Below are 10,245 nucleotides of genomic sequence, written 5' to 3' on the forward strand. Positions count from 1 at the left end.
TCTAGGAACGGGTCCTCCCGTTCTAGATTTCTGGGGTTTATAGGAGTTCTATGCCCCATCCACCTTGGTCCACAGCCATCTTCCCCAGAGGAAATTGTCCTCACAACCCTTGAGACATTTCAACTGCCAACTGGTTTCCAGCTGAAAAAAAATTAGCTCTGGGGACATGACATAAATCTTGGCTCTCAGCCACCCTGCAGATGCAGCTCTCTGGGATAGCAGCTGGAAAACTGACTTGTTTTGCCTCCGATCTGACAAATCTCTAGAACCTGTAGTCTATCCCCAAACATCCTGGGGTGCCCATGGGACCACTTGCCCACGGCCCCTCCTCTTTATCTGGGACAGCCAGTTCTGGATAGGGTGGGGGAGGATGGGAGCGGAGAAGCAGGCAGTTCTGTGGAGTGAGGGGACAGAGCCTCTAAACAGAGCTCGGAACCCCCCCCATGTCCCTACTCCCCCATGCCAACCAAGTAGTGTTCACTACAAGGGCACAGCAGGCAATATTAAGGACAGCTGCAGACCTGGGCTGGGGGTGAGGAGGCCCATGAGAATCCTAGACTATGCAAATTAGAGAGGCACTTTGCCCTCTCTGGTTCAGCCTCCCTTGGGTGACAGATGGGGAAACTGAGGCCCAGCATGGCAGCTAGTCTCACGGGTCCCAGAATCCTGCTGTCCCATCAGATAGTACTGGGTGAAAATGAATTTACTGAGGATACAAGGAGAGGGCCACATTCAAGGTGCAGGGTGACCCCAAAGGCAGAGAGGGCAGGACTGCCCACATACACACATACACATGTACACAAGTACACATCACACCCGTGAGAGAAGTCACCTCACCCCTCTGGCACACAGGCGACTGCGTAGACATTCACATGGGCCCAGATGGTGTGTGCGTCCCTCCCACCAACACACAAAGAATGCTTTTACTACTTTCTTTCTTCTACTTCCCCAACCCCTAAGAAGCCTCAGGAACCAGGTCTGAGGCGAAGGGTGGCGGGGGAGGTCTGGGGCTGACCCAGACCCCCTCCGGTGGGTTCATCCAGCCACCTTGTCTTCTACTCAAGTCTGTCTCCAGAGACCAAATTCCATGGCCAGTTACGCGTTAAAGCCCTTTGTGAGGCAACAACACTGGGGAAGCAGACCCAGGTCCGGCTGACGGCTTCTCCGCTTAACTCCCTCCTGCTTGCGACAGCTCTACAAGAGAGCTCTCAGCACCCCAGCTTACAGAGGAGGAAACTGAGGCTCAGAGAAGTGACATGAGGGTCAGCCTTGGCAAGTTATTTTACTCCCCAGTGTCTTCAAATGGCCCATCTGGCTGCCCCATTGGCCAGCATTCTAGAAGGAAAAGTTAAAAATACCCTCCCTGGGAGCTGGGAGTCCTTACAGCTCCAGAAGCCACCAGAGAACCAGGGAATAGGAATGAGCCGGCAGTGCTAAGATGTGGCATGAGGGTCTCAGGGAAACCAGGGCCACATTTTTGGACCTTCCTCCATCCCCACCCCCCACATCTCTCTCCCACAAAACCCATCTTCAGAGCCTCTGCCTGCAAGGACAACCGAGCCCTGGAAATGGCCACAGTCAAGGGCCCTCAGAGAGGCCACAGGCACCTTCTCCTGCTGCTCACCCTCAGGAAAGAGCTTCCAAGGACCTTCCAAGGCCTCCAAGGACCACCCCCCTCCCCCCGCACCCATACGCCCAGGAGCTCAGGACCCCATCCCTTCCTGTCCTGAGGTCATGCTCTCCACTGGCCTATCCCCCACTTCATCTGGTCCCTGTCAGTCCTCTTGCTTCACTGGGATAGAGGAGTGGGGAAGGGGCACCATCCCATTCGTGGTTTTTTTTCCTGTGACACAGTCTACCTCAGCCAGTCCCTCTCTTCCCTGCCAGAATTGGACCCGCTGGGTCCCTGCCTCCTGCTCCCCATTCTCTGTCCTGCACCCCAGCCTGGCGGCTTGGTCCTTCCCAGAATCCCTACAGGGTCCTTGCAGTGAGAGAATATTCCAGAACCACAGCCCAGAGGGACCCTTGGGGTCCCCTAAGCTACCTGCCCTCCACATCTATTACAGAGGAAAAACGGAGGCCCAGAGAGAGCCAGGGACTTGCCCAAGATCACACAGAAGTGCAGTGGCAGAGTTAGGCTTTTCCTGAGCTGAGAGGTAGTTGGGTCCATCTTAATTTTGCCAGGAAGAGAACAGGACACTGAGTACCAAATTCGCCCTCAGTATCTCGACCCGCAGGAGACATTGTCCCCATTTTCAGGGTAGAGACTTCTGTCTCCCAATTTTCTTGAACTGATCCCCCTGCTTGTTGACTGTGCTCCCCAAACCTCCCAGGCACCGCATACCCTCATCACACCTCCATGCACTGATAAACCATGTGCCTTGTAACTGTCATCCCGACTGGACAGCACAGAACTCCACCCCTCCCCAGCAGGGGCTCCCCAACAGGAAGGCTTTCTTGGTCCCCTCCTCTCATCTGTCCCACCCTTGTGTCTCCCCCACATCTTACCCAGCCAGCTCCCTGCTACGCTGAGTCCCACAGAGGCGTGTCACCCTAAGAATTGGGGAAAGCAGAGGCCAGGGAGGGCGAGACCTGGCGAGGGCCAAGGGGGCTGGAGGTATCTAGGGAAGCTCTTACCTGGCAACCCAGTGCCCTCCTCAGGGCTAAAGTCCCACGTCCTTCCCTTGGAACTCACCTGGGCCTGGAGTTCACTGAAACTGTATGCAGTGAGGAGGTTTTCCCAGACAGGGGTGCATGGGTTGCAAGTTCAGATGACTTCAGGTAATAAAGAAAATGAGGGAAGAGCAAGTGCTATACTATGGGGGAGTGGTGGGGACTCTGGAAAACAGGGGAGTGCCTGTCCCTGCCAATAGGACCTAAAGCTCGCATTTTTTGAAAACCCTGTGCTGGCCAAACTAATCTCAGATTTGGCCCATGGGCCACCAGTGTGAAATCTCTGGTTCCAAATGTTGAGAAGGTTCTAGGAAGCCGTGCAGAGTCTGATAATCCCTCTGGGGAAGTCAAAGACAGAGGCCCTGACTCCCTCTGAGACTTTTTTAAACCCCCACCAACTGACCACCTGAGAGCTGTCCTCCCTTCCCCCTTCATCTGAGAAATGGAAACGGGAGGGAGACCTAGGCCTTCACAGGGTCCCTGCCTGGGAAACCATCATCTGATAAGGGCTAGAGGCCCCTCCATGCCTGAAGGGGGCAATTTAGAGGCTGGGGTCTTCTCCAGTGTTGGGGCCCCTGGTTAGGAGGAACCTGCGATGTGTGAAGGGAGAGTCCAGGGAGAGGATAAGGACTGAAAACCAAGACCCAACTGCCCCCATCTCGTTCTGGCCCCTGTCACCCTTTGGCACCTGTCTCCCTCCCAAATAAAGCTGGAGGTAGGGCCTGCAGGGGGAGGAGCTAAAAATTTCTATACTAATATGCTTTGTGAGGTCTCACTGAAAGGGACTGAATGAGTGCCAAGCCACCTGGGCAGCAGCGGGCATGGTGGCTGAGCCCCTCTCCCCAGCAAGACCCTGGGCCTGGGGTGGGGCAAAGGGACTGTAACATGCCATTCCGGTTGGGGTGGGGCTAGGACATTCCTGGGTCCTCCGCTGCTGCAAGTGGAGGCAAGGGGAGGAAGAACAGCAAACTGTGGAAGTGGGAAAGGAACGCCCCTTTCAGGAATGGCCTGGTTCCTGGAAGCAGAAAACTCCCCAGTGGGGAGAGGGCTGGTCCTCTAATGCCTGGCCTCATCCACGCTTCCCTGATCACAGCAAGGTGGGCGCTGCCCTCTCCCCAGCAGTCCTGGCCTTTTTTCTATGCACAATCATTGTAAGGGCACCCCCAGGCCAGGCTGAAGGGGTGGGGGCCCTGGGGCACCTGCAATAATCCCAGAGTGGAGGGTAGCCTGAGACAAAAGTGGGGGAGGAGGGCGGTGGGGAGTGGGGGAGTTGGGGGGATATTCCTCCATCTCTCTCACCCAAATATCCCAGAACCCAAACCAGACCTGTCTCCACTGGGCTAACCCACTGAACTCGGTAGGGGGAGGGAGGGTGCTCTCTGATAAACACAGCCCCCAACTAACCCCCTTGGTTTTCCAAACTAGTAAAATAGCTAGAAAGGACCTGAATGATTCCCAGAGCCCCCTCTTATAATTTTCACCCCTGAGGATCCTATAGTTTGGGAGATTTTTCTTCCAAACAAGCCTCACTTCTTGTAGAATAATTAATCTTCCCACATTAAATTAACACAAGCTGAGCTTATGATCGTACATTAATGCTACCAAGGCCTCAAGTTAGCTTTTAGGGCTTGAGGGTGGGGGAATATCTGTATTATATTGGAGTGTTTAACACACAATTCTCAAGAGCACTCATGCGCCCCCATTCCTGCCTCCATCGATCCTTAGGGATCCCAAGTTGGGAATCTGGTTTACTCATCCAGCATCCTGTATTACTGAAGGGGGAAGACCCACAGAGGCAGCCCGCCCAAGGTCACTGGGCCAGTTGGTGGCAGGGTGGGACCAGAACCCAGGTCCTTCGGGGTCCCACCAGAACATTCCCAGCACTGATGCTTTCCCCTCCATTCTATCTCCAACTCCAGGAATCACTAGCCATGATTGAGGGGCTGACATCCCTCCCTCAGCACAATTCCGGGTGATTCTCCCCTCCAGGTTCTTTCTTCCCTCCCTAGTCCACCCCCATCCTTGCCCACCTCTGTTTCCCATTTCTGGTCCCACCTCCTGGTATTTACTACATCTGTGCCATCCTTAGTCCCCCGCCCCCACTCACCCCTCTGCGCTTCCCCCAGGAGGGGGAGGAGACCCCAAGCTGGGGCTTCTGTACTGAGACTCTTTTGTACACCACAAACTTTTTGTATATTTTTAATTTTGCTGCGACATGAGATATTAAAAGTCATTTCAGTACGTGCTGCTTGTGTCCTATTGTTTTGGTTGTTCCGCGCCAGAGGAAGGCGAAGAGGAAGGAGGGAGAGGGAAGGAAGGAAGGATATGTTCTGCCAGGACCCCTCGGGTTCCCTAAAGAGACAAAAACATTTGGTTGAGAGAGGAACAGGAGAGTACACAGAAATCCCTGTTGATTGGACAGCGCCTCAATCAATCAACTAGAATGCCCCCGCCCACATTCTTTTTTTTTAATTAACATACAATGTATTATTTGTTTCAGGGGTACAGGTTTGTGATTCATCAGTCTTACACAATTCACAGTGCTCACCATGGTACCTACCCACCCCCCACGTTCTTAGGGATTATCTCCAAACTATTTTACAGATAAGGGGAAAAAAGAGATGCGACTTGGGGACAGACTTACCAGGGGTCCTAGAATGAATCCGAGACAAAAATCAAAACCCAGACTGAAGTTCTTAACGCCACTAAACCAAATATTTGTTGAGCACCTATTATGTGCCAGGCACTCTTTTAGGTACTGTGAACAAGAAAGATATAAAACAAGCATGATCCCTGCCCTCATAGAGCTTACTACTTTCTAGTGAGTATTGCCCCTAAAAGATCTCCCTTGCCTCCAGGGTTTCCACCCTCTACCCAGTGGTTCTCAAACTTCAAAGTGCACAGAATCACCTGGGATGGAGGGGGTTTTGTTTTTTAAATGCAGGTTTCCATCTCCTGAAGGGAGGTGGATAGAGCCTGCCCTGAAGTCTGCATTTTAAAGGTTCTCCAGGGGATTCTGGTACTAGGGGTTTGAGATCCCTGCTTTGAGGATCACTGCTTTAATGCATCCTCATCCTCTTACAAATCTGATCATGACAGTTCCTTACTTTAGAACCTCCGTGGCTCCCCAGGGCCTTCAGGATAAAGATTGAAACCTTTGCATGATGCTGACTTTTCACTACTGGACGCCAAATACTTCTTGATCCTTATCTCCAACATTACCCCACCTGGCCTCTCCAAACCATTCATCTTCCTGTTTTTGTGAGCCTCTCCTGCCTGCCACCCAACAGCTTTTCTCACTAGTTTCTCATGCAGGTGGAGCCCCATTTCCTAGAGACCCCCATCCCAAATGCTCAGGGAATGTAACCCCCACTTGGCCCCAGGAGGCAAGTCACAATTGGTCCAAGACAGTGGTTATCAAAACATGGTCCCTAGGGGCACCTGGGTGGCTCAGTCGTTAAACATCTGCCTTCGGCTCGGGTCATGGTCCTTGGGTCCTGGGATCGAGCCCTGCGTAGGGCTCCCGCTCAGCAGGGAGACTGCTTCTCCCTCTCCCACTCCCCCTGCTTGTGTTCCCTCTCTAGCTGTCTCTCTGTCAAATAAATAAATAAAATCTTTAAAAACAAACATGGTCCCTAGACCAGCACTACTGGGAAATCTGTTAGAAATGCTGATTCTCAGGCACCACCCAGACCCACCTGATTAGCCACCTGTGGGGTTGGGTGGAGAGCAGCATCTTTTTACAAGTCTTTCAAGTGATTCTGATGCTCACTCAAGTTTGAGAACCACTGGTCCAAGATCATTCCCCTGACCTAGGATTGGTGGGGGCAGGGGCATATGACTCAATTCTGTGAGGCAGAGACTGCTATGTGTTCCCCAGTATCCATGCTCTCTTTTGTCTATAAAGGAATTTTTAGTTGGGCCCGGTGGCCCCCCAGAATAGAAGACCACATTTCCCAGCCTCCTTCGCAGTTTGCTGTGGCCAAGGAAACCAGTTCTAGTCAGCGGGATGTGAGCAGTAGAATTTTGTACTACTTACGGGTCATCCCTTTAAAGGGAGGGGTTGTGCTCTCCCGGCTGGGTTTACCCTTCCTATTGGCTGGACCGTAGCTGTGTTGAAGGTGAGAACAAAATCCCAGTATGGCCTAGCAGTAAGATAGGAAGCCCCTGGGTCCCGGACCCAGCAGTCCCAGGTATGCTGCCCTGAACTGCTTAGGTGATAGAAGAGAGAAACTTCTATTATGTTTGAGCCACTGTTATTTGTGTCTTTGTTGCAGCCAAAATATATCCTGGCAAATACATCTGGCTCCTAGACTCCTAAGGGAAGTTTTTTGAAGCATCTGTGGGACAGGCGCACAATAAAAAGACACACAGGAAGGGGAAACCCTTCAGCCTCATCAAGGGTGGATGACATCAAAAGCAGGATAATGATGAATGACATCATGTCTGTATCACTTCAAAAACCACTGCAGCCATCTGGCCAACTGTATGAGTTTGTTAGGGCCGCCATAACAAAATACCACAAAATACCAAAATAGCCTGGGGACTTAAACAACAGAAATGTATTTTCTCACAGTTCTGGGGGCGAGAAGCTGAGATCAAGGTGTCGGCAGGGTTGGTTTCTCCTGAGGCCTCTCTCGTTCGCTTGTAGATGGCTGCCTTCTCGCTCTGTCCTTGTGTGGTCTTTCCTGTGTGTGTGTGTGTGTGTGTGTGTGTGTGTGCGCGTGCGCGCGCGCGTGCGCGCGCGCGCGCAGGGGCCACTGGTATCTCTCTGTGTGTCTGAATTTCCTCTTCTTAGAATACCAGTCAGCTTAGATTAGAGCCCACTCTACAGCCTCATTTTAATTCCGTTACCACTTTAAAGGCCTTATTTCCGAAAACAACCACATTCTGAGGTACTAGGTGTTAGGGTTTCTTTCTTTTTTTTTTTTTTTTTAAAGATTTTATTTATTTATTTGACAGAGAGATAGAGAGAGAGAGAACAAGTAGGCAGAGAGGCAGGCAGAGGGAGAGGGAGAAGCAGGCTCCCTGCCGAGCAGGGAGCCCGATGCAGGGCTCGATCCCAGGACCCTGGGATCACGACCTGAGCCGAAGGCAGCCGCTTAACCAACTGAGCCACCCAGGCGCCCCTAGGGTTTCAACATATAAATTCAGGGGGACATAATTCAGCCCATAACGGCAGCACAGTCGAAAATGTATGGAACTTGATGCCATTTTGGGCTGCTCAATTAGCCAGCCCTGAAATCACTTGCCTTTGGACTTCTTGTCTTGAAAGGTAATATATTTTCCTTATTGTCAAAGCCCTTTGATTGGGCAGCCTATTCTCTGCAGCCAAAAGCATCACAACCCAGGCACGGTGTGTTTGCTCAAGCTATTTCCTCTGTCTAGAGTGACCTTCCTTCCCTATGTCCTTCAAGGCTTGGCTTGAATATAACGGGGCTTGGTGGAATGGCTCCTGATTCTGCCTTCCCCAAACAAGTTGCTTGGCTGAGATGTCTCAGAGTTTTTGCTTATGTGTCTTTCTCTCTAGCCAGATCAGGGTCAGCATATGCGCCGTACACCTGCTGCCACATTCCCGCCTCCTGTCCCGTGGCAGGCATTGATAATCAATCTCTTTTTCATGCTGAGGGTAGATCTGGTTTTTATAATCTTCTACATAGAGCTTGAGGCAGCCCCTGCCAACCCACTGGAGGTGTCTCAAAAGAGATGAATCCTATTTGCCACAACTGTTAAGTCTTTGAGAGCAAGGACTTTGTTTTACTCCTCTTTTTCGATTCACAAGTTATTTTTTTTAAGATTTTATTTTTAATAATTTCCACATCCAATGTAGGGCTCAAACCCACAACCTCGAGATCAAAAGTCACACACCTACTGACTGAGACAGCCAGGCACCCCTAATATATTTTTATTTTTTATTTTATTTTTAATTATTATTTTTTAAGATTTTATTTATTTATTTGACAGAGAGACACAGCGAGAGAGGGAACACAAGCAGGGGGAGTGGGAGAGGGAGAAGCAGGCTTCTTGTGGAGCAGGGAGCCCGATGCAGGGCTCGATCCCAGAACCCTGGGATCATGACCTGAGCCAAAGGCAGACACTTAAAGACTGAGCCACCCAGGCACCCCCCCTAATTTTTTTTTAATGTTTCAAGTTTTTATTTAAATTCTAGTTAGTTAACATATAATGTAATATTAGTTTCAGGAGTAGAATTTAGTGATTCATCACTTACATATAATACCCAGTGCTCATCACAAGTGCCCTCCTTAATACCCATCACCTATTTAGCCCATCCCCCCCACTTTCTCTCCAGCAACCCTCAGTTTTTTCTCTATAGTTAAGAGTCTCTTGGGGTGCCTGGCTGGCTCAGTCAGTTAAGCATCTGACTCTGATTTCAGCTCAGGTCATGATCTCACAGTTGTGGGTTGTGGGATTGAGCCCCTCGTCTGGCTCTGCACTCAGTGGGGAGTCTGCTTGGGATTCTCTCCCTCCCCCTGTACCCCTCCCCCAACACGTGCATGAGTGTGAGCGCGCTCTCTCTCTCAAATAAATAAATAAATCTTTTAAAAAAAGAGTCTCTTATGGTTTTCCTCCCTCCTTTTTTTCTTTCCCCTATGTTCATCTCATTTGTTTCTTAAATTCCACATATGAGTGGAATCATATGGTATTTGTCTTTCTCTGATTGACTTATTTCACTTAGCATAATACCTCTAGTTCCACCCACATAGTTGCAAATGGCAAGTTTTTGTTCATTTTTATGGCTGAGTAATATTCCATTGTGTGTGTGTGTGTGTGTGTGTTGTGTATGAATTTGTATATACATACATATATACAACTTCTTCTTTATCCTCACAAGCCAATTTTAATCATCATGTTACCATCGTATATGCTTCTATTCCCATTTAATCCCTGCAGCAGCCTTATGAGGCAAGCATCATCATTATCTTGCTTTTGACACATAAGACTCTGAGGCTCTGAGAAATCACCTGTTCAAGGTCATACACATTTGAACCTATGTCCACCTGTCTCCACCTACTTCCACTGACATTTACTAAGCACTTGACCTGTTCGTGGCCCTGGGGTGGGCACTGCAGGTTATGCAAAGAGAGTTTGCTATTTCTAGCAGCATTCCGAATGCTTCTTGTCCTATTTGATATTCCCAGGAGTTCAGTGATACTTGGAGTTAGTTCAGGAATAACAGAAGTCCTCCTTTTACAGATAGGGAAACTGAGGAACTTGGCACTTGCTCAAGGAGTTAAGTGGGAGTTTTGGTGTCTGGAGCAGTCAGGGATTAGGTTGCACATCCTGGCCTCTTCCTGTTGGCTTGGCATGCTGGTGGAGATCTCACTTCCTGCTGCTGCGACAGCCACCCCGATACAGGGGAGCAGCAGGGAGGGGCTCTGTAAGCTAGCACTAAGCAGCCTGGACCATTTCCCCTCCCCCGGAGGGGGGAAGGGGGGAAGGCGTGTGGTTGGAGGCTCCAGAGGCCCCCACACCCAGAGGCAGTGGGGAGCTCTCTTTCACTCCAATGGGCACTGACCTGGAACACTTGTACCTGCTTTCTCTTTCTTTCTT

This window comes from Leptonychotes weddellii, chromosome 10, assembly GCF_054177405.1.
Source record: "Leptonychotes weddellii isolate Sample4059 chromosome 10, ASM5417740v2, whole genome shotgun sequence".
NCBI classification, from domain to species: Eukaryota; Metazoa; Chordata; class Mammalia; order Carnivora; family Phocidae; genus Leptonychotes; species Leptonychotes weddellii.